The sequence below is a fragment of the Pristiophorus japonicus genome, chromosome 13 (genome assembly GCF_044704955.1).
Source record: "Pristiophorus japonicus isolate sPriJap1 chromosome 13, sPriJap1.hap1, whole genome shotgun sequence".
In the NCBI taxonomy this organism is placed as follows: Eukaryota; Metazoa; Chordata; class Chondrichthyes; family Pristiophoridae; genus Pristiophorus; species Pristiophorus japonicus.
In genome coordinates, this window is record NC_091989.1 from 114,796,113 (window position 1) to 114,821,726 (window position 25,614).

At 44.9% G+C, this 25,614-nt stretch overlaps 1 protein-coding gene across 1 annotated transcript in view; it reads left to right on the forward strand.

The window, feature by feature from the left end:
• The first annotated feature begins 7,165 nt into the window (after window positions 1–7,165).
• nup93 (nucleoporin 93) overlaps window positions 7,166–25,614 on the forward strand; it is a 169,903-nt gene continuing 151,454 nt past the window's right edge. The window contains exon 1 of the mRNA XM_070896888.1: window positions 7,166–7,251. The gene's annotated coding sequence lies outside the window, so the exon portion shown is untranslated. The remainder of the gene's footprint in view (window positions 7,252–25,614) is intronic.

Below are 25,614 nucleotides of genomic sequence, written 5' to 3' on the forward strand. Positions count from 1 at the left end.
GTTTCATTGTACAAAATGCTCCAAACATGATTAACACGAGCATTGCTCACATATATATATATCTGGAGTCACATCGGGTAAGAAGCAACAACGGTGAAACAGCTGTGTGTACCCACACTTATATCACACCCATAAAACCCGAGGCTCGGTGCTCAGGTGGCTGGGGGGTCCCTCAGGTGACAAAAGCCACAGCGAGCCGTGTCATGTCCTCGTGTCTGTTCTCTCTTATTGAAATGTCCCCAGCCTTTTGACCACTTTGGGCGGCCTATTTGCTTTATGGATATCAATCGGCAGCCTTCAAGTGCCTGAGGATGAGATTGGTGCGAGTCCTCAGAGGTTGCACGTATTGAGAAATGCGTGGGTCGTGCAGTCGCTGACCCTTGTGCTGGGCCAGGTGAGGCATCGGGCAGCCCCTGGGTGACAGTCTGCTGCGAGGGCTGCCTGGGTCTGAGGGGCAGAACTGTGAGCTGGCACACATTGCAGGAGTTCATAGTGCCAGCTGCTGGAGGCGAGAGGGTTGGAGCTTGGTTAGGCACAACTGGTGGCATGGTGGTGACATCCTCCTCATGACATACACTGGTGGGTGGGGGCAGAGTCAACAATAGTAGCTGGAATTGCTGGAACTGCCATGAGGCTCAATGAATTGCTGCTCGGCTCAGCAGTCCTTAGCGCCCAAGGTTCCTTTCCTCTGGACAGACGCTGCCTGCTAGGGGAAAATGGAAAGAACTCTTTGCTCAGCACGTGGGCTGTGTGTACGAAGTGGGATGATGTGACACACAGTTTCAACTTCTTGCTGGTGTAGGCCAACGTAAGCATGGCCTCGCATCCCATTGCGAGGTACCTGAAACACGTTAGATTCGGGGTCTTTTATCGGCCTCTCTTTTCAACTGCACACAGTGCTGTGAACATGAACACCACAGTAACTAAGCAGATGTATTAACATTGACCGCTGGTTTGGTCTAATCCCAGTTGAATGGCTGCGTGGCTGCCCATAGTGGACACAGCACAGTTTCACAAACGTGTACACGAACTGGGTGGGGATTGGTACCTTCCGTTTCTTGTTCACATTTGCCACTGTATGTGAGCTTGTCTTGCGGAAGAGGCTCCCAGTCGCCTGCAAGAAGGGAAGAGAGTTGATTTTCGCTGAAATCTGAAACTTTTGGTAGAAATGTAGCCTGCAGCTGAACACAACATGCACAAAATGTAAAAGCAAGCGCAGGTACCTGTTGAAACTCTTCCAATTTCATAGTAAACTGCTCAAACTCCCGAGTTGTGATGATGTCCTTGAATTGCTGGGTTTTATCCGTGGACACCTCACTTGCCATCGCCGGCTGCATCTCTACAAATCAGCAGTTTCTGGTTGTTTCTTGTCGGCCTCTCTTTTCAGCAACTACGGATGTGTCGTTGATGGTCTCTGGCTGAGCTCCCAACCGAGAATAGTGAGATGGGGCCAAAAACAAAAAGGAATCCAAGTGGAGATACTGATGATCACTGAACAGTGTTGTAATGCTCAGAATACTTGCAGTGCCTGGACAGCAGAATTCCAAAGGTTTTCTCAGAGGACGTTTTTTGCACCAGAAAACTTGCACCTGGAATTAAGAAAACACAGCTGTACTAGAAATTAATACTAGTTGTATTTTCAGAGCAACAGCAGCACAGCTTCCAGCTCGGTCAACACTCCAGGGTCCTCAGCAAAGCAACATGGGCAAAGCAAAAATCACAGACTTAAAGCACAGATGAATTTCTAGCATCACTACAAAGCAAGCAAACGCGGTCGGAAGCTCTCAGCTTGGTCAGCGTGGTCGGAGCTCGGAGGAACAACATGGTCAATTGAGGGACCCACTTCCGGTTCGGGGCCCCAGGAGTCCGCGCATGCGCGAGAGGCATCAGAGGCGGAGTCCAGAGGACGCAGGTGCAGAAAAAACACAGTGCAAATAGTCACTCTGCTACAAAAAAGGGGACAGTGGTTATGATCTGAAATTGTTGAACTCAATGTTGAGTCCGGAAGGCTGTAAAGTGCCTAATCAAAAGATGAGGTGTTGTTCCTTGAGCTTACGTCAAGCTCTATTGGATCAGTGTAGAGAGCCGAGGACAGCCAGGCCAGACTGGGAGTGGGGTGGAGAATTGAACGAAGTTCACGTAAATCGCTGGTTAATCTGGAAGGAGGGTTTGGGACCCTGGACGGTGGGAAGGGAGCAAGTAAAAGGGCAGGTGTTGCATCTCCTGCGCTTGTACAGGGCATGGCACTGCACATTCAATGGATCATCCTTTGCCATTTCTGCCACTTCCAGCTTTATCCCACCACCAAACACATCTTCCCCTTTCCTTTCAGAATTCTGAAGGGATCGTTCCCTCTGCGACACCTTGGTCCATTCCGCAGTCACCCCCAGCACCCCCTCCCCTTCCCACAGCACCTTCCCTTGCAAGTGCAGGAAATGCAACACCAGCCCCTTTTTAACTTTACATTTCCAGCATCCGCAGTATTTTGCTTTTCAATAAATGTTCTAAAACTATTTCCCAGTAAGCAATTTTTGATCATCACTCAATGGTTTCAGCAGTAGTGTTAATCCTTTAGTGTGAATATCATTACATATTGAAGACATACACAGTGCTGACTGTCATCCTCCACCATACTAAAAATAAGTTAAAATGGGACAAACGAATCACACACGGCATTTATTAAATGTCTTGTGTCTGGCATGTGCATCCTGTTTGAAATCATGGTATTACTTTTAAGGATGCGTCTATTTGTACTAACTGAAATGCAGCCATTTTTCTGTTTGGCTCTCCAGACCAATTGCTGATTGGTCCCCTTGGAGGACAAGCCACACCCTGAAGTTCCTCTGGAATGTGTAACTGGAACCACCCAGCCCAAGATCTGAGTAAATTTCTCATTTGTAATTCGATCCATTTTGACTTCAGAAGCCACAGTGGCTAGATCTCCACAAAGCCACCAAGTTCCAGCCAAAGTCCATTACCCCAGCGCAAGTGTATCCCTCCCCCAGCTGAAGTCCCTTACCTAAGTGCAAAACTTTACCCCCTCCCCCCCCCCCCCATAGATGGGGCATTGTGTGCGGATTGTTAATGTGGTGTCCGGGAGGGCGCTGAGCACCTCGAGTCTCATCGCCGAGAGCATGTAGCAATCAAGTGCAGACAGCGGAAGGACCATGCGGCAAACCAGTCTTCCCACCTACCCACCCTTTCCTTCAATCACTGTCCTGTCCCACCTGTGACAAAGACTGTAATTCCCGTATTGGACTGCAGTCACCTGATAATTCATTTTTAGAGTGGAAGCAAGTCTTCCTCTATTTCGAGGGACTGCCTATGCTGATGATGATAATTACCAACACACTTCGCTTTCAATCCTGCCAACAATAGGTGGTGCTGCTGCTCTTGCAAGCACTGTTTTGCCGGTGGCATTACAGCTAAGTTTTATATTTATTTTGTTATGAGGGCCAGTACATCCCTTGCAAATAAGTTTAATTTTACATTTATTTAGCTTTTAATTTACTTTTGAAAGTTACTTTTTTTATTGACTGCCCCCAGTAGTACTTTGCACTCCAGACATGGATTTCTCATTGGACTACCTTTAATTTGAGGTAATGAAGAGGAGGTGGATGAAGACATGAAAGAGATCAGGTTGAAGGCTCTTAGAACCAGACATTATCAAAAGTAGCTTGGCTCTACATGTAGACACTCACTCACCAGGGTCTACACACCAAGAATGTCTTACTTAGGTATCTTCGCATCACAAGGAGAGGGAGTAAAACAGGAGAACCAGAAACCAAAGTAAGTAAGTGCAACCGGTAGCCCAGAACATTCAATCAATAAAATCTGACTTATCAAATAAAGTCATTTTACACCTGCCTGCTTTCCCCTCCCACACACATGACTTGGCCCATATGAGGCCATGCATGCCATGATGAGAGATCAGGATGGTGCCTTGTCCATTTAAATGTCCTTGAAGACTAGCAAAAGCCTTGTGGCTGGTAAAGTGAGTTGAGAGGGTAATTTTGAGTAAAGCAGGTGCTTGATATCTGGAGAGGTAGGCGTTTGCATAAGTGCTAAGAAAAATAGTAAAGAGGCACGTGAAGCTGTGTTAGAGCTGGTAGAGGATGTGTATTGGCACCAGAAAACTTGACTTACGTTGGCCACCTTTGTGAGGTCAGTGGATGCCTTTCTGCACAGGTCGTGGCCTTAAAAGGAGTGATGGCCCGGGAGCAGTGTGGCGGCCCCGACCTGCGTGAGAACACCAGCGACAGGTCGGGGCCATAAAAGGAGCGGCGACCAGGGAGCAGCGTGGAGGCATACTATTTCAGGAGCAGTGCGAGCTGGTGCAGGAGGGCGACGGCGACGAAAAGTCACGGCATCAAGGTCCAGGTCGGTGATTGGAGTGTGGGCAGATACAACAGGAGCACGAGATCGTCGAGAAGGAGCGGCGAGAGAATGTAGAGTGATATGATCGGGACCCGGGAGAGCTGTGAGTTTGGGGCCAGAAGAGGCGAGGGTCCAGGGGCAACACGGGCCAGCCCACACTGCAATATGTGTGCGCACTAGGTCCATGCAGTAGAGCAGGTCTCCAGTCATCTTGCGTAATCCTTTCCACTGGACCAAGACCTAGCTCTGTCAAGCCTGTGTGGTGGCTGATGTGCAACGGCCACCACACGTTAAAAAAAATCTACACACAGGCATCTTCCACCCTTCAACATGTAGTTCAGGACCGGGAATATTAGGTCCTTCATTGAAACACCTGTGAACTCATGCCTTTTTGGCGTGGAAGCAAGTCATCCTCGCTTCGAGGGACTTCCTATGATGATGATTATGCACAGTGTGGCAGTTCTTGGAGTCCTGGAGGATGCACTGACTGCCTCTGCCATCTCCTCCAGATGACTTGCTCTTATGTGGACTCTTGTCCCCAGTACCCATCAGGCAGTTCCTCCTGGCCCTCAGTAGCACCTTCTGACACCCACTGGTTCTGTCTTCACGAAGGAAGACAAAAATAATCTTCCGGAAATACTAGGGGATCGAGGGACTAGCGAGAAGGAGGAACTGGAGGAAATCCTTATTAGTCAGGAAATTGTGTTAGGGAAATTAATGGGATTGAAGGCCGATAAATCCCCAGGGCCTGATAGTCTGCATCCCAGAATACTTAAGGAAGTGGCCCTAGAAATAGTGGATGCATTGGTGATCATTTTCCAACAGTCTATCGACTCTAAATCAGTCCCTATGGACTGGAGGGTAGCTAATGTAACACCACTATTTAAAAAAGGAGGGAGAGAAAATGGGTAATTATACACCAGTTAGCCTGACATCGGTAGTGGGAAAAATGTTGGAATCAATTATTAAAGATGAAATAGCAGCACATTTGGAAAGCAGTGACAGGATCGGTCCAAGTCAGCATGAATTTATGAAAGGGAAATTATGCTCGACAAATCTTATAGAATTTTTTGAAGATGTAACTAATAGAATGGACAAGGGAGAACCAGTGGATGTGGTGTATTTGGACTACCAAAAGGCTTTTGACAAGGTCCCAGACAAGAGATAAGTGTGCAAAATTAAAGCACATGGTATTGGGGGTAATGTATTGACATGGATAGAGAACTGGTTGGCAGACAGGAAGCAGTGAGTCGCGATAAACGGGTCCTTTTCAGAATGGCAGGCAGTGACTAGTGGGGTGCCGCAGGGTTCATTGCTGGGACCCCAGTTATTAACAATATACATCAATGATTTAGATGAAGGAATTGAGTGTAATATCTCCAAGTTTGCAGATGACACTAGGCTGGGTGGCAGTGTGAGCTGTGAGGAGGATGCTAAGAGGCTGCAGGGTGACTTGCACAGGTTAGGTGAGTGGGCAAATGCTTGTCAGATGCAGTATAATGTGGATAAATGTGAGCTTATCCACTTTGCTGGCAAAAACAGGAAGGCAGGATATTATCTGAATGGCGACAGATTAGGAAAAGGGGAGGTGCAACCAGACCTGAGTGTCATGGTACCTCAGTCATTGAAAGTTGGCATGCAGGTATAGCAGGCGGTGAAGAAGGCAAATGGCATGTTGGTCTTCATAGCTAGGGGATTTGAGTATAGGAGCAGGGAGATCTTACTGCAGTTGTACAGGGCCTTAGTGAGGCCTCACCTGGAATATTGTGTTCAGTTTTGGTTTCCTAATCTGAGGAAGGACGTTCTTGCTATTGAGGAAGTGAAGCGAAGGTTCACATGACTGATTCCCGGGATGGCAGGACTGACATATGAGGAGAGACTGGATCGACTGGGCCTGTATTCACTGGAGTTTAGAAGAATGAGAGGGGATCTCATAGAAACATAGAAAATTCTGACTGGACTGGACAGGTTAGATGCAGGAAGAATGTTCCCGATGTTGGGGAAGTCCAGAACCAGGGGACAGTCTAAGGATAAGGGGTAAGCCATTTAGGACCGAGATGAGGAGAAACTTCTTCACTCAGAGAGTATTAACTTGTGGAATTCTCTACCATAGAGAGTTGTTGATGCCAGTTCATTGGATATATTCAAAAGGGAGTTAGATATGGCCCTTATGGCTAAAGGGATCAAGGGATATGGAGAGAAAGCAGGAAAGGGGTACTGAGGTGATGATCAGCCATGATCTTATTGAATGGTGGTGCAGGCTCGAAGGGCCGAATGGCCTACTCCTGCACCTATTTTCTATGTTTCTATGACCAAGGCTGCTGCTGCTCCAGCCACTTTGCCAAAAAGTGTATCGCTCTTAAATTTGCTGCAGCCGTTTATTAACAGGAAAGACTCAGACAGGCAGTTTACACGGTTATTTTATTCCCAAACTAAACAGACTCGTGCAAGTGCAAACTCGGGGCTGACTGCTTTGAATACGTTGGCTGGCGGAACAGCGAGGATGTCATTCAATGAATGGGACCCGTTTGAATCGCCCGCGCTATTCGCCGGTGAACTTCTTGTCCAATGGGATGGGCGGAGCCTGGGGAAGCGGGCTGTCCAATGGGCGGCAGTCTGGGGAGGCCCACTATCCAATGGGCGGCAGTCTGAGGAGGCCCGCTATCCAATGGGCGGCAGTTTGGGGAGGCCCGCGATCCAATGGGCGACAGCGAGGTCGGCGCGCGGCGGCTGCTGGGTGGCTGCGTCGTCCAATGAGAGGGCGGCGCCTGGCGCGCGGCGGCTGTTGGGTAGTGGCGCGCCGGCAGAAGGAGGTGAACGTAGCCGGACTGTGGCAGTTGGAGGTGGTGTGGTCGGGCCTGAGCGGACACGCAGGTAACAAGAGCCGGCGGCTTGGCACTCTACTCGGTTACTAAAACGGCGGCCCAGCCTCCGTCTGATATAAAGCTCCCTGGCCCCCTCTCAGCAGCACCATGTGAGCGGGGGACTGAAGCTCCAGGCACTGCCGCCTCATGGCTGGTTAGAGGGCTATTTTGATAACTCATCCCTGTTAGATACTCAGTTGCTCAGTGGGTAGCACTGTCTTGCCTCTGAGTCAGAAGGCTGTGGGTTCAAGTCCCACTAAGTCTAGGCTGACGTGCCAGTGCAGTGCTGAGGGAGTGCTGCACTGTCGGAGGTGCCGTCTTTTGGAAATGTTAAACTCCCTTCTCAGGTGGACGTAAAAGATCCTATGGCACTATTTCGAAGAAGAGCAGAGGAGTTATACCCGGTGTCCTAACCAATATTTATCCTTCAACCAACATCACAAAAAACAGGTTATGTGTTTGGTATTTCATTGCTGGGAGCCTTTTGTGCACAAATTCGCTGCCATATTTCTTACATTACAACACTGACTGTGCTTTGGGACATCCTGAGGACATGAAAGACACTATAAGTACAAGTTTATTGTTTATGCTGGTTCAAGAACTGACAGCTGTGTGTCACTCCCATTGCACACTTATTCTTGCAAGCATTTGGCTTGCAGTAGCTCTCAAGTGGGTGTTAAAGATCCCAAGGCACTATTTTGAAGAGCAGTGGAGTTTGTCCCTGTACCTGGCCAATATTTATATCTCAATCAACATAACAAAAACAGATTATCTGGTCATTATTACATTGCTGTTTGTGGGAGCTTGCTATGTGCAAATTGGCTGCTGTGTTTTCTACATTGCAACAGTGACTACGCTTAAAATACTTCATCGACTGTGAAGTCTTTCTATCTCTGATGTCCTGGTCAACATTTATTACTCAACCAACATCACTAATTGGTGTTTTCTACATTAAAATTCCCTAAAATACATCAACTACAAATTGGAAGTTGTTTTCCGTTCTTTCGATCTGGTGATGCTAGCGATCAGCGCATATGGTAAATGCCAATTGTTGTAAGATTGCTGATGTAAAATTAGGAACATGGCAAACTGAGGGAGTTTGTAGGAAAACATATAAAAAGGTTTGTAAAATGATGGTAGACTCAATTCAATGTAGAGAAATGTGTATACATTTTTATTGTGGGGAAGAGAATAATATAAGAAAGTATGACCTAAATGGTATTCTTAACAACATTGGGGTAACAGAGATCTAGGAATGCAAAAACATTGAACTTTAAAGTTGTATGTGCCGGTAGGGAAGGCTGTATAAGGGAAATTATATTCTGGGTTTTGCACATAGATTAAAAAAAGAAAGACTTGGATTTATCTAGTGCCTTTCATGACCACTGGATTTCTCAAAGCGCTTTACAGCCAGTGAAGTACTTTTAAAGTGTAGTCACTGTTGTAATGTGTGAAACGCGGCAGCCAATTTGCGCACAGCAAGCTCTCAAAAACAGCAACGTGATAATGACCAGATAATCTGTTTTTTTTTTGTTGTTGATTGAGGGACACTGGGATGACTCCCTTGCTCTTCTTCGAAATAGTGCCATGTGATCTTTTACATCCACCTGCGCGAGCAGACGGGGCCTCTTTTTAACATCTCATCCGAAAGGCAGCACCTTCAACAGTGCAGCATTCCCTTAGCACTGCACTGGAGTGTCAGCCTAGATGTGCTTGAGTCCTTAGAGTGGGACTTGAACCTACAAGCTTCTGACTCAGAGACGAGAGTGCTACCCACTGAGCCACAGCTAAAATTGAACATAAAAGTGGTAAAGGGATGTTGAATTTATACAAGAGATTGATTCAGTCACAGTTGGGTATTGTGTGCAGATCTGGGCAACATGATTTTAGAAAGGATATTTGAGCTATGTAAAGGGTACAGTGAAGATTCAATATAATGATGCCACGTTTGAGAGATTATAGTTATGAAGAAAGGATGTGACAGCAGCAGCTTTTTGAACTGGAGCTGAGAAGTTTAAGATTGGAAGGTTTTCAGAAGGTAAACAGTGAAAGAATGTTTCCACTGGCTGACAAATCAATAAAAAGAGGTACGGACTCAGGATTATCATTCGAAGTTGCCTACGGTGGGATGCGAGCCGTAAGCTCGGCGCTCAGTATTGCCCTTCGATGAGATGGTGAGAGATGCATGGAAAGTGGGGGTGAGAGATTTGAGGGAATGCTTCCCCCTCCCAGGTTTTAGTTCCTGACTGAGGGCAGGCATTGGGATGGCCAGAGGTCCAGTTCATGGTAGGAGGAGAGATCAGAGTGGCCGCTGCCATTGTGCACGCCACGTGCTCGCTGGGGGCTCGGCAGTTGCTGGGGGAAGGCCAGAACGTCACCGGAGGAAGGAATGAAGGCCAGAACGTTGCCGAACGCGCAGTGCCAGTGCAGCCCTCAGTCGCCTGAGGAAGAGAGTGTTTGAAGACCTCCAGTCAGGCACAAAGCTTATGGTCTACAGGTCAGTAGTGATACCCACCCTCCTATATGGCTCAAGAGACATGGACCATATACAGTAGACACCTCAAATCACTGGAGAAGCAACACCAGCGCTGCCTCTGTAAGATCCTGAAAATCCCCTGGGAGGACAGTCGCACCAACGTTCGTGTTCTCGCTCAGGCCAACAGCTCCAGCATTGAAGCACTGACCACACTCTACCAGCTCCGTTGAGCGGGCCAAATCGTCCACATGCCCGACACGAGACTCCCAAAGCAAGCGCTCTATTAGGAACTCCTACACGGCAAGCGAGCCCCAGGTGGACAGAGGGAATGTTTCAAGGACACCCTCAAAACCCCGTTGATAAAGTGCAACATCCCCACCGGCACCTAGGAATCCCTGGCCCCAGACCGCCTTAAGTGGCAGAAGAGCATCCAGGAGGGCGTTAAGCACCTTGAGTCTCATCGCCGAGAGCATGCAGAAACCAAGTGCAGGCAGCGGAAGGAGCGTGCGGCAAACCAGACTCCCCACCCATCCTTTCCTCCAACCACTGCCTGCCCCACCTGTGACAGAGACTGTAATTCTCATATTTGACTGTACAGTCAGTCACCTGAGAACTCACTTTTAGAGCAGAAGAAGTCTTCCTCGATTTCGAGGGTTTGCCTGATGATCATCATCATTTGAAGAGTGGGGGAAAGTTAGAAGATTTTTAAAAACGTTGTTAGTGAAGAATGCTTTACCGCAAGTAGCTATAATAATTTTAAAGGGAATTGGATTTGAAAGGAACAAGAATATAAAGGTCAGAGAATTGGGATTCAAATAGGTAGTGCCATTTGAAAACTTAGCATCAACATGGTGGTCAGAATGAGGGTCTCCTGCACTGTAATTTCTATGACTGGTAAATTAAAGAGCATGGGAAACTGAGGAAATATTTGGAAGACGAGAGAAGGATGTAAACAGTTTAGAGATTTGGGAAATACGTGGCAAATGCAGTCCAACATAGATAAATGTGAAGCGCTGTGTTTTAGGAAAAACAATTGAGCATGAAAATGTACCATAAATAGTAAAATTCTCAATAGAGTGGAAGAGAGATCTAGGGATGCAGCTACACATGACATGAGTGCCACCGATGGCTCCTTGCCTCTGAATCAGATTGTAGTTTCAAGTCCCACTGCAGAGACTTGAGCACTAAAATCTAGGTTGACACCCCAGTGCAATACTTTCGGATGAGACATTAAACCGAGGTTCCTTCTGCTCTCAGGTGGATGTAAACGATTCCATGCCCATGGCACTATTTCGAAGAGGAGCAGGGGAGTTATCCCTGGTGTCCTGGCCAATACTTATCCTTCAATCAATATCACTAAAAACAGATTCTGATCATTACAACAGTGACTACGCTACAAAAAAGTAATTAATTGGCTGTAAAGCGCTTTGAGACGTCCGGTGATCTTGAAAGGCGTTATATAAATTCAAGTCATTCTATATTATCACATCTCTGTTTGTGGGAGTTGGCTGTGCACAAATTGGCTGCATGTTTCCTATATTACAACAGTGACCACACTTCAAAAATACTTTATTGGCTGGAAAGAGCTTTGGGATGTCCGGTGGTCATGTAAGATGCTATATATATCCAAGTCCTACTTTACACAGATTGTTAGGAGGGATTAGGTGGCAGAAGTCATAAATGGACAAATGAAAGTCTGGTTTGATTGTATAGGGGTATTGAATGCAGACCATGGAGATGTAAAGACTTGATAATACAGGCCTCAGTTGAAGTACAGTGTGCAGTTTAAGCATCTCTATAATGAAAGGATATTGGACACACTGCATGGATTTATGAAAGGGAAATCATGCTTGACAAATCTTATAGAATTTTTTGAGGATGTAACTAGTAGAGTGGACAAGGGAGAACCAGTGGATGTGGTGTATTTGGACTTTCAAAAGGCTTTTGACAAGGTTCCACACAAGAGATTAGTGTGCAAAGTTAAAGCACATAATATTGGGGGTAATGTATTGACGTGGATAGAGAACTGGTTGGCAGACAGGAAGCAGAGAGTTGGAATAAACGGGTCCTTTTCAGAATGGCAGGCAGTGACCAGTGGGGTGCTGCAGGGTTCAGTGCTGGGACCCCAGCTATTTACAATATACATCAATGATTTAGATGAAGGAATTGAATGTAATATCTCCAAGTTTGCAGATGACACTAAGCTGGGTGGTGGTGTGAGCTGTGAGGAGGATGTTAAGAGACTGCAGGGTGACTTGGTCAGGTGAGTGGGCAAATGCATGGTAGATGTTGTATAATGTGGATAAATGTGAGGTGGATAAAGCAGGAAGGCAGCATATTATCTGAATGGTGACAGATTAGGAAAAGGGGAGGTGCAACGAGACCTGGGTGTCATGGTACATCAGTCATTGAAGTTTGGCATGCAGGTACAGCAGGCGGTGAAGAAGACAAATGGCATGTTGGCCTTCATAGCTAGGGGATTTGAGTATAGGAGCAGGGAGGTCTTACTGCAGTTGTACAGAGCCTTGGTGAGGCCACACCTGGAATATTGTGTGCAGTTTTGGTCTCTAACCTGAGTAAGGACGTTCTTGCTATTGTGGGAGTAGAGCGAAGGTTCACCAGACTGATTCCAGGGATGGCAGAACTGACATGAGGAGAGACTGGATCAACTGGGCTTGTATCCACTGGAGTTTAGAAGAATGAGAGGGGATCTCATAGAAACATAAAATTCTGATGGGATTGGACAGGTTAGAGGCAGGAAGAATGTTCCCGTTGCTGGGGCGTTCCAGAACCAGGAGTCACAGTATAAGGATAAGGGGTAAGCCATTTAGGACCGAGATGAGGAGAAACTTCTATACTCAGAGTGGTTAACCTGTGGAATTCTCTACCGCAGAAAGTTGTTGAGGCCAGTTCATTAGATATATTCAAAAGGGAGTTAGATATGGCCCTTACGGCCAAAGGGATCAAGGGGTATGGAGAGAAAGCAGGAAAGGGGTACTGAGGTTGAATGATCAACCATGATCTTATTGAATGGCAGTGCAGGCTCGAATGGCCTGCTCCTGCACCTAATTTCTATGTTTCTATGTGAAAAATTTGACATTCAACCAATATAATCATTTTTCAGGGCCAGAACAGTTGTTATCAGAAGTTATTACCCAAATCTGCATTAAAACCCAGTTACACCTCGTTTGAATGGGTCTAACTTTTTATGGGCTTTCTAGCAGTGATAGTTGTTTGGAAAAGGGGAAGTTTTCATCAGATCAGTGATTACCAATGGCTTCTCGTCCCATCCTACACAGTCATCCCAAGGTTCATAGTTAGCTCCCTCTTTCTCATCTACATACGTCTAAAATGATGGTGCCAGCTGCATGTATGCTAATAGCACCAAGTTCTACCCCTCCACGATCTCTCTCAAGGTCTGCTCTACCTCTTATCCTGTCAGACTGCTTGTCCATCACCCATTCTTGTAGGAGCTATGGCTTTCTCCACCTAAACATTGGGAAGACTAAGCATCATCCTTAGTCATTTCCACAAACTCTGTACCTTTTGTCACTTGATTCCATCCCCCTCCCTGGAAACTGTCTGGCTGAACCAGACTTTGGTATCCTGTTTAACTCAAAGCTGTGCTTCCGACCTTGTATCCTCTCCAGACCAAAGACTGCATATTTCTACCTCTGCCTCTACCTTAAAGATTTGTATCATACCTTTCATGTCCTCAGGAAGCCTCAAAGCGCTTCACAGCCAGTTATGTATTTTTGAAGTGTAGTCACTATTGTAATTTAAGAAAACGTGGCAGTCAATTTGCACATAGAAAGGTCACCTCCAACAGCAATGATGAGGTTGAGGGATAAATGTTGGCCAGGACACCGGGAGAACTTCCCTTCTCCTTTTCAAATAGTGCCATGGGATCTTTCACATCCACCTATATGGACAGGCAGGACCTCGATTTAAACATCTCGTCTGAAAAACGGTATCTCTGTTGCAGCACTCAGTACTGCATTAAAATGTCAACTTGGATTATGTGCTCGGGAATGGGACTTGAGCACATGACTGGCTAATTCAAATTCGAGAGTGCTGTCGCTGAGCCCAGGTTGATGCTGTCTTGGCTGATTTGCTGCTGAAATCCTCATTCATGTGTGTGCGCTAGGTCCGTGCAGCAGAGCTGGTCTCCAGTTGTCTTGGATAACCCTTGCTACTGGACCAAGACCTAGCTCTGTCAAGCCTGTGTGGTGGCTGGTGTGCAACGGCCATCACACGTTAAAAAAAATCCACGCACAGGCATCTTCCACCCTTCAGGATGTAGTTCAGGACATGGAATATTAGGTCCTTCATTGAAACACCTGTGAACTCATCCCTTTTTGGCGTGGAAGCAAGTCATCTTCGCTTCGAGGGACTGCCTACGATGGTGATTTCACTGACTGTAGGCTTGGTGGGTGGGGATGGGTTCCACAGCGCAGCCTGTGGAGGAGCAGTGAATGACAGACTCCGACTTCAGGATTTCGGCGTTCGGTTGCGTACGTGCTAATTCCTGAAGTCACAATCAGTTTCAAAGGCGAAATGACCATCATCAGGACAGCAAGTTCCAGCCAATATATGCCCGCATTTTTGCAGCCCCTACGAATGCATACAAGGTGAATGTAAGAACCGCCCAAGTTCTGAGTTTTCGCACACGAAATGCATGTGAAAAAACCTGGCATTTGTGATCTATCAAGAATCATCTTGACAGGTCCAATGCATCCCGGGAAAAGGACATCTGCGGGCACAGAATTAGGCCAAGACTTGCTTTTATCAGCGTAAGAGTTTAAATGAACATAAAAATATATTTTTTTAACCTGTACAATAAGATAAGGTTATTTTTTTGCCCCTTTAAAACATTTAAATTTATTTTTCAAAAAACTAAATTTATGTTTTAAATATTTAAATGTTTAAATGGCATTTAACATTTTTTAAATATGTAATTTAATTTTTTATTTATTTGATGTGTATCTGTATTTCTTGGGGTATTCCCATTCATGCTTATGGGGTCTCCGTACATACGTACATGAATGGGGATTCCCTTCTTTCATTTGTTGGGTCAGCCCACGTGATCCTAGGGGTGCTTATGAATCGCATGGGCTGCTACCCGTGCATACCCAGAGAGGCCCAGGAGCACGAGCCGCCGTGGATCCCGAGGCCCCAGGTAGGCGCAGATTTTCTTTGCAGATTGGAGGCATTTCACCCCCCCGGGAAAACTACGACCATAAATTCAGGGCCATTAAGTCGTGGATCATGGTGGAATAGGCCCAGAAATTGTGGTCAGAGGCTTCCTGCAGGCAGACTCCTGCGACCAAATTTTTTTTTTAACGAAAGAACCTGATCGCCCCGGAGGAACATAGACTTGCGGTTCAAGGCCTCCTCCATTCGCAGTGCAGCGTATGTGCAGCCTGGGATCACGTGGGCCTGGACCATCAATGAACATGGTGTATTCTCATTGATAATGGTGAGTTCCGTTTGTATGAGCTCCCATTACTATCAATGAGAATACCCCCAGAAACACAACACAATAAATTTAAAAAATAAACACTTCACATATTTAAAATTAATTGAAATTGAATTTAATTCAATGTTTTAAACAAAAATATTTTTATTGAATTTTTAAATGTGTTTTACTAGAGGTAAACATAAACTTACCTCAATGGACAGGGTTCCAGGGATGAGTGGGACACTGGGACACCCAGCACTGGGACACCCAGCACTGGGACGCCCAGCACTGGGATACTTGGACACCCAGCTCTGTGACACTAGAACACGCAGCACAGGGAAACTTGGACACCCAACACTGGGAGCCTGGGAGTATCAGCACTGGGGCACTAGGTCGCCCAGCACTGAAAGACTGGGATTTTGACAGTTCGCAAATGCCGGTTCTCGACGCATACGCATCGCAAGCCGAGAACCGGCATTTGCGAGGCCTCTTCAGGCACATGCGCACATCGTACACTCCCGGAGAAGCTGCACTGTGTATCTGTATATGCAAGCTAGAAGTGGGTGGTTTTAGAATAAGCTGGAGTGTATTTAAATTGTTTCATCAGGTTTCCATATTTATGAAAGGATATACTTGCTTTGGAGGCAGTTCAGAGATGGTTCACAAGGTTGATTCCAGGGATGAGGGGGTTGACTTATGAGGAAAGATTGAGTAGGTTGGGCATCTACTCATTGGAATTCAGAAGAATGAGAGGTGATCTTAGCGAAACGTATAAGATTATGGAGAGGGCTTGACAAGGTGGATGCAGAGAGGATGTTTCCACTGATGGGGGAGACTAGAACTAGAAGGCATAATCTTAGAATAAGGGGCCGCCCATTTAAAACTGAGATGAGGAGAAATTTCTTCTCTGAGGGTTGTGGATCTGTGGAATTCACTGCCTCAGAGAGCTGTGGAAGCTGGGACATTCAATAAATTTAAGACAGAAGTAGACAGTTTCTTAAACGATAAGGGAATACGGGGTTATGGAGAGCGGGCGGGGAAGTGGACCTGAGTCCATGATTGGATCAGCCATGATTATGTTGAATGGTGGAGCAGGCTCGAGGGGCCGAATGGCCTACTCCTGCTCCTATTTCTTATGTTCTTAGTAAAACCTTGAGACAGTTTTGTCCTAGGCTGAAGTAGAGGCTAATGCCTGTGGTTATGAAGTTCATCTTCAAGTACATTGCATAAATATGTGTAGTAACAGATACTTTGGGATACAAATAATCTTGCTGTCTGGCATCAAGATCAGCACATGATTTGGCTCTACTGACTAAGGATTGTACGGAGGGATAGAATCATCGAAATTTACAGCACAGAAGGAGGCTATTGGCCTATCGTTTCAGTGCCAGTCAGAAAAGAGCTATCCAGTCTAATCCCACTGTTTACCTCTTGGTCCGTAGCCCTGTAGGTTACGGCACTTCAAGTGTATATCCAAGTACTTTTTTAATGTGTTGACCGTTTCTGCCTCCATCACCCTTTCAGTGAGTTCCAGACCCGCACCACCCTCAACTCCTCTAACCCTTCTACCAATTACTTTAAATCTATGCCCCCTGGTTATTAACCCCTCTGCTATGAGAAATAGGTCCTTCATATCCACTCTACCTAGGCCCTCATAATTTTACACTTCCCTCCGCCTCCTCATTTGAAAGAAAACAACTCCAGCCTATCTCATCCTTCCTCATAGCTATTTTTCTCCAGTCCAGGCAACATCCTCGAAAATCTGTACCCTCTCTAGTGCAATCACATCTTTCTTGTATAGTGGTGACCAGTACTCTAGCTGTGGACGAACCAGTGTTCAACACAACTTCTCCGCTCCCACATTTCACGCCTCGGGAAGATTCAATTTTATTAAATAACCTGTATCATTGAGCACATTTTAATCTCCTAACCATGCTGACCAATCTGTGCTAAATGCTCACCTCTGTATGACTTTAGGGTTAGTCATTTTGAACATCTGTTCTTTTCAGCTTTCGATAGCTAAAAAAATTCAATAGTCTGAAACTATGAAACCAAAATCTTAGGAATATCACCAAATGTTTTCAAGTCTACATTGCTGACCCAGATCAACATTTTGTTTGTGGGATCTAGTGTGCAGAATGCTGTCATGTTTGCCTACATAAGTTACCGCACAAAAAGTAATTCACTGTACATAACCGCTTTGAGAAGTGTCTGGGAGATGAAATAAGGTGCTATATTTTAACATGAAGTTGTGCAGTTCTGCAGAAGGCGAACTAGGTGGGGTTTTTCTTCCATCTAGCAATTCCTAAGTAACAAAGGATTATGGCCTTGGTGATCTCTGCTACTTCATTATGAAAACTTATATGATCTTGAGTAATTTTCGATCTTGTTATATTAATACAAGATGCCACTTTGAATTATTAGTGTTCAAAATTTATAGTTTGCTGTAGAACGTTCTTTGCATAATCAGACAGACTGATTCTGATTCTTCATATTCTGACCATTTGTTTTGAGGAATGTAATTGGGGAGAATGTTGCCTTACTTCTTTATAATGGAGACAGGCAACTGTTTGTGCAGCATGCATTCAGGAGAGGTCATGAGCTTTTCCAGTTATTGTTGATTAATGAGACTGACTCAGCAGTCTTGTCGCATTATAATGCCGACTGCTGAACATTGTAACTGCAGTTAAAATGTTGCTTTCTGCATGTGACATGAATATTTGGAGTTACATGTTGTGTTTTAGAGAATGTGTTATTCATTGTCACACATTGAGCCAGTCTTTGTCCAGAATGTTATATAATTGCCGACACAGTCCCAATAATCCCGATATCTTTATTTCCAAGGTGATAACCTTGTATTTTCTCAGCAAGTTACTTGCCACTATTAGTATGTAATGTTGAAAATAATTCTGATCTGTTTGCAATTAAAATATTCAGCTACAATATCTTTTTTGCTTTAATGAGAACTGAAAATGCTGGAGCTACACAGCTGGTCAGGCAGCATCTGAAAACAGAAAAGGCTCTTTAATGTTTCAGGTTTAGACTCCTTGTCAGATTTGTTTTTTTTGTTGCACTTGTCCTGAGTGATGAGATTTGTGAAATGGCATCCATACCAGTAATAATGTTTACTCAGGATATAGCTATTTTCTCAGCCGTTTCATGCAAGGCAAGTTTTTGTTTTTTGCAAAGATGATACTGTTATATGATATATTTATGTAGTATTGCAATGTTTAAAATTCATCCGTCATGCAAGCTAAAATATTTGCTAATGTTTTCTATGATGCAAGTTACTATGGATTATTAGCTGCTCAATGCATTAAACTATCTAACATTGCTCTTGTCTGGAATAAAGTGCATGTAGGTTGACATTACGCTGTACATGGGCAGCATGTCTCGGCTATGTGTTTTCCAATGAAGCTATCAGAAAGACCTCGGTTTTTAATGGATATATGTTGACAAATAATAAAACATTAAGAACATGTTAATTCCTTCGAATTTGAACCAAACATTCAGCAAATTAAAATGATGTAAGTTGTCAGTTATTCAACACTTTGTACAAATACCCTTGATATTTCCCTCTTGGTTTGCACTTAAGCCACAAGCACTAAAAGAATTGCTGTCTGTATGCCAGCCCCTCACTTTTCTAATTGATTTTATGCAGGCAATAAAAAAAGACACAAATAGATTTTTGTCTCCACTTCTGGATTGTAAGAACGCTCTGTAATGTTTGACAACTGGTTGCAGTAGAATTTCGGACTTTGCACCGGCTAAGTGAGCTGGTACACAGTAGTATGCCTAGGTGTCTTCCGAATGTCTTCCGAGATGACCTTTCCGAATTGTTCCAGAAGCCATCCTATTAGCGGGGGTGGGGGGGGGGTGGGGGGCGCGCGCGCGCGGTGGATATAAGAAAAAGTTAGAAGGTTACTGCTCACTAGCAGCTGGCTCGAGGAACGTTGGAGAAGGTGGGTCTACTTGTCCTCGGGGAATGGTTTATGACCTGGGAAGGGTCTTTGGTGGGGAGTGCTTGTTTATACTGGCCAATATATTTCACTAATCAAGCCCATAATCGCTGCTAAACTGGGTCAAAATAATTGGTAGTTTAACAAGAGACTTGTGAAGTTGGGAGAAAGAAGGAATTTACAATATTTTGAGAATTCGCTTATCTTCATAGAATGATACAACAGAAGGAGGCCATTCAACACATCATGCCTGTGCCAACTCTTTGGTAAAGTTATTCAATTAATCCCCTTCCCCTGCTCTTTCCCCATAACCCTAACCAAGGGGCATAGATTTAAAGTATTTATCCAATTGCCCATTGAAAGTTACGATTGAATCTGCTTCCACCATTCTTTCAGGCAGTACGTTCCAGATATGTGTTTAAAAAAAAAAATTCTCCTCATGTCACTTCTGGTTCTTTTGCCAATCATCTTAAATCTGTGTCCTGTGGTTACCGACCCTTCTGCCACTGGAAACAGTTTATCCTTATTTACTCTCCCAAGACCCTTCTTGATTTTGAACACCTCTAACAAATCTCATAACCTTCTCTGCGCTAAGGAGAATAACTCCAGCTTCTCCACTCTTTCTCCACAATTTAAGTTCCTCATCTCTGGTACCATTCTAGTAAATCTCTTCTGCACCCTCTCTAAGGCCTTGACATCCTTCCTGAAGGGCGGTGCCCAGAATTGAACACAATACTCCAGCTGAGGCCTAACCACTGTTTTATAACAGTTTAGCATAACTTGTCATGTAAAATGTGTTTTATTCTGTCTTTATTTTGGGAATGTAAATATTTAAATAAATTGAAGAGCTTGGGACACTAGTTCTTTAAAAGCTTTCGAGAGTGGGAAGCCCTGACCTATGGAAGCTGTCTGTTTTATTCCTGAGTAATATTATTTGATAAACCTTCAAGTGGGTAAGTTGTCCGTGTGTCCTGGAGTGTTCAGACTGGTGAAAGCTCAGCACTTTCAGTGAGTGTTTTGTGGGAACACTGTCTGTGGCGGGGGGCGGGGGCGGGGGGGGGGGGGGGGGGGGAAGCCAGTAAATGGTCGAGTTAAGGTTGCCTTGCAGTGTTAATATATGTATGTTGCTCATCATAAAACGACAAACTTGCATTTTATATAGCACCCTTTGAAGTAGAAAAATGTCCCGTGGGGCTTCTCAGAGGTGTAATCTGCAAAGTGGGAGGAGGCATAAATATCGGCATAGACCTATTGGGCTGGATGGCCTATTTCTGTGCTGTAAAAGTCTTCTGTACCTGAAGGCATGGCTACCAATGGTGGGGTGAAGGAGGTGGGGATGTATAAAAGATCAGAGTCAGAGGAATGAAGAGTTTGGGGGCAGGGTTATAGGGCTGAGGAGGAAAGCCATGAATGGATTTTAACAGAGAATTTGAATGATTGGACTGAAGCCAATATATATCAGCAAGGATGGGGGGTTAGGTGATTATTGAGACTTGGGCTGCGATTGTGCTCTCCTCGGCAGGCCCGTGGCGGTCAGTGTCATGTGAAGTAAATTTGGCCATGGTGAGGCAGCAATGTGGTGTGCGGATGCCCTCTGTCCTGTCCAGCATCAGGTGATTGCGGAGAGTGTTGGTGCTGCAGGTGTTGGGGATGATCGTGGTGTGATTCTGAGCATCAAGGTGAGGCAGTATAAAGGGCACCCATGTTGATGGAACAGATGGCAGGTGAAGTAGAGATGACAAGCGATCTGTCAGTGGTGAGAGCGAGTTCTTCCATTGAGGCGATACTGGATGGAAAGTGGAAAGCCTGCAGAATCTGTGCTAGAAATGGACTGATGTACAGCTTTTGGCTGAGCAAAATGATGGGCTGTCAGTTGGGAGTTTTTACTGTACATTTAAAGCTGTCAAGTAATCAGCTGAGCAATGGCCTCAGGTTGACAGCCGTGGTCCCCGAACAGTGTGGTTCCCATGGCCATGAAGTTAAAGTGAAAAGGTAAGTTTAAAAAAGCCTGTTAATGATCTGTCAACTGGATGGTAATGAGATTCATTGGATCACCTGCCACTGCGTGTCAGGTCTGCTCGGTGCTGACAGACCTCACATTGGGAAAGGCGTGTGGCGGCAGGTTGACAGCGGAGTCCCGACCTGTTTTTAAAAAAAAACACTTTCTCACCCGACCCGCCACCGATCGCACCCGCTGACCTCCCCGGAAATTTCCGGCCATGGTGTGGGATAGGGTACAAGTAGTAGAGTTTTAGCTGAGGGTGGTGAATGGGAGGCCAGTCAGGAGAGCATTGGAATAATTGAGCTTGGAGGTGAGAAAGGCATTTTTGAGGATTTTAGCACTGATGGGGTGAGATGGGGGCAGATGTGGGTGATGTTAGAGATGGATGTAGGTGGTCTTTGTGATGGAGAGCATTTGGGGTCAGATGCTCAACTCTGGATTGAATAGGATGCTGAGTTTGTGAATGGTCCAATTCAGCCTGAGATGGTGGCCAAAGAGGGAAATGGAATCTGTGGCGAGGGTAGAGTTTGTGGCAGGAGCTGAAGGTGATCTCTTTGATCATCTTAGTGTTTAACTGGAAGAAATTGCGGCTCATCCAAGACCGGACGTTGGGAAAGTAGTCTGGTAACACAGGAGTCGAGAGAATTGGTGGAGGGATGCAGTTGGATGTCGTCGTGTATATGTGAAAGCGGCCTCTGTGTTTCTGGATGTTGTTTAGGGGTAGCATGTAGATGAGGAAGGAACAAGTCACCATCCAAGATATTTTGAAGATCTCTTTGTATACAAAACACAAAAAGGACAGGTGTAATCTTGTTAACACATGAAATTTCTGTTCTGGTTAGCTATATTGTGAATGTATAAATAACACAATCTAAACATGTACACACAGGCAAAGGAACAGAGAAGAGATAGGTATTGGTGACATTTACAGCTATAACGTTATGTAAAGTCCCGATTCTATTTCATATCTACTCAGTACAAAAGCCAGGAAATTATGCTAAACCTACATAACTCACTATGTGGGAGAACACCAGCGGCAGGTCGGGGCCATAAAAGGAGTGGTGAGCAGCTGCCTGGGAGCAGCGAGGAGGCATGCCACCTCAGGGAACAGCACGAGCTGCGACGGCAGCGAAGAGTAACGTCATCAAGGTCCAGGTCGGTGATTGGAGCGTGGGCAGATACAGCAGGAGTGGCGAGGTCAGGGCGAAGGAGCGGTGAGAGACTGTAGCGAGATGTGATCGGGGCCCAGGGGAGGCATGAGTTCGAGCCCAGGGGCAGCATGGTCCAGCCCACACTGCGATATGTGTGCACTCGGTCCATGCAGCAGAGCAGGTCTCCCGTCGTCTTGGGTAATCTTTGTCACTGGACCAAGACCAAGCTCTGTCAAGCCCGTGTGGTGGCTGGTGTGCAACGGTCACCACATGTTTTAAAAAAAAAAAATCCACGCACAGCCATTTTCCACCCTTCAGGATGTAGTTCAGGACCTGGAACTTTAGGTCCTTCATTGGAACACCTGTGAACTTACCCTTTTTTGGCGTGGAAGCAAGTCATCCTGATTTCGAGGGACCGCCTATGATGATGATGACAGAACGCACTAGTTCGGCCCCAGCTGGAGTATTGTGTCCAATTCTGGGCACCACATTTTAGGAAGGACATGAAAGCTTTGGAGAGGATACAGACGAGATTTACTAGAATGGTTCCAGGGATGAGAGAATACAGATATGTGAATAGACTAGAGAAGCTGGGGTTGTTCTCCTTGGAGCAAGAAGGCTAAAATGAGATTTAATAGAGGTGTTTAAAATCATGAAGTATTTAGATAGAGTAAATACAGAGAAACTGTTTCCAATGGTTAAAGGGTCGATAACCAGAGGGCAGAGGTTTAAGATGATTGGCAAAAGAACCAGAGGCGACATGAGGGAAAACCTTTTTGCGCGATGAGTGGTTAGGATTTGGAATGCACTGCCTGATAGGATGGTGGATACAGATTCAATAGTAGCCTTCAAAAGGAAATTGGATAAATACTTGAAGGAGAAAAAAAATCAGGGATATGGGGAAAGAGCGAGGGAGTGGGACTAACTGGAGTGCTCTTCGATAGAGCTGGTGCAGACTTGATGAGCCGAATGGCGGCCTCCTGTGCTGTGTGATTTTATGATTCCACTGTGCTTTTCAATTGACAAGCCTTTTTATCAGCCTTGTCTGTCTTCGTATATTTGATATTGCTTAAAAAGTGCTTGTGTAATGTCCACATGGGTCCTCAGCAGAACTTGTCCAAGCACATTTTAAAGGATTTATTCTACAGCTGGTGTACATGATGAGAGTTGAATGCAATGATGTTTAGCCACCAGTTCCCCCTCTTCCCCCCACCCCCCCCATTTAAAAACTGGAGTGATTTACAGCCAGCTGTTTATATATTTTATACTCTCAATCATTTACACTTTCACAGTGTACCTGCTCGCTATAGGGAGAAAAACAGGTCTTCTGCAAAAATCAGCATCAGAAACACATTTGTAAACTTGCACGGTAACCCAATTTTCTGGATTGAGTTCTGAATGAAGTCACTAGAAAGTTGCCGTGGTGTGTCTAAGTGTTAATATTAAAGAAGTGGTTTCAAATAAGTGTTTTGCTATTATTTCCAACCTATTTAAATTTTTGGGTCCTTGTAAAGTATTGAACTGAGAATTGAGACAACAGCAACTTTTAGTCTGACGAAAGTAATGACGTTAAAGGTAACTTTCACAGATCCAGTTACAGTATAAGACCAGATGGTTTGCGAAGTCACAAATGTAGAAAACATTTCTAAACACTTTAGCTGTGATGTTGAAATCACAGCAGTTGCTGCATTGTAGAGATTAGCACATTCATTATATATGCGGACAGTATGTTTACAGTCAGTGTGAGTTCTCTGCGCCCACATCATGAGAGCCACTGCAATGCCAGACCGACCTTCCCTCTGATCTCCTCTTTATTGGTTATATTATCTGGTGTATTCTAAGCTTTTTGTGGCCAAAAATGTATGTGAATTTGAAACTCTTGACCCAGATTTTACATGTTTGACACACGATACACAAACTCAGATGGAAATGTAAGAAGTTTGGCATTAAAGAGCTCAATTTGTGGGGAACTTCCTTTCGGAACTGAATGATATGCTGGTACTCGAGGGACAGCTTTTCATAGTGGGAAGCTCACAATTCTGGTACAATTCCCTGCTTTTGCACCTATTTTAAATTCTGCTTTCTGATTTCCATGATTATAAGATTGGGAGTCCTTCACTTCAGTGTTAGCAGGAGCTATCTTTGTTTGGCCCACCATGCTCTGGGAATCCTTCTATAATCCCATTGCTTTTACTTCATGCAGAAACTTTTGTTTGTACATGTAAGTACTGGCCGTGGTAAGATTGTAACTCTTGCAATATGCCTAAAAACGGCATTGGGGAATGACATTGTGGCCATTTTCTGTCAACTAACAAAACCAGTATTGTTAGACCGCATAGTGTCCAAGCTTTTTATCTTTATGGCCCGCTTAGCTGCATATTGTTGTCTCACGGGCCACCATATAAAGGTTAAAATAATGTTCTCATTAATTTCCATATATCCCAACCTGCTGATACTAACAGCAAGGTACCCATGACATTGCCACAGTTGTGTTATATATAAGCTACATCACATGTTGGTTGACAGATTAGTGGTGTTTCTGTCAAGCCCGTGTGGTGGCTGGTGTGCAACAGCCACCACACATTAAAAAAATCCACGCACAGGCATCTTCCACCCTTCAACATGCAGTTCGGGATCTGGAATATTAGGTCCTTCATTGAAACACCTGTGAACTCATTGAACTCATCTTTTTGGAAAGTCATCCTCGATTCGAGGGACCACCAAAGAGGAGACGGAGTTATCTTACTGGCTGCAACCTATTTTCCTTTCCTATAAATTTTATGCAGTAAAAGTTGGTTTGATGTCAGAGCAAACTCTGCTTCCTATAAATGATTGCTACGGACAGTTCTTGAATGTCATTATTCTTACCATTTCCTGATTTTAAAAAAAAGACTAGTGCAGAGCAGGCAATGTAACATTTTAATTTATGTTTACAGATTTTTGTTGCAATACAGCAAATAGTGGCTTTTCATCAGGATCTGCATTTTGTACTGCTTATTTTTCGATAGTGGATGAGTGCGACTGATGTACTGCGCAAGGAGTGTGTTGCATAAAGAAATCGATACCGAATTTAATATCCGGGTTGGCCCATGTTCATGTGGCTGGGGCGTACACTGGCTATAATGTGCTGCATTGCAGATTTTTACAAACAGTGTTAACTCTTAGTGTTTAATATTAATTGCAGAGGTGCGCTTTCCAGTGCCAAATCAATTCCAGCCGTCCTGTCATTTCCACACATACAGATGAACTGGACTCAGTAATACCTTTCATAGCATTGAAAAATAGTTGATCCTGGCCATTTTCTGATGTGTTCTCTAGTATGGC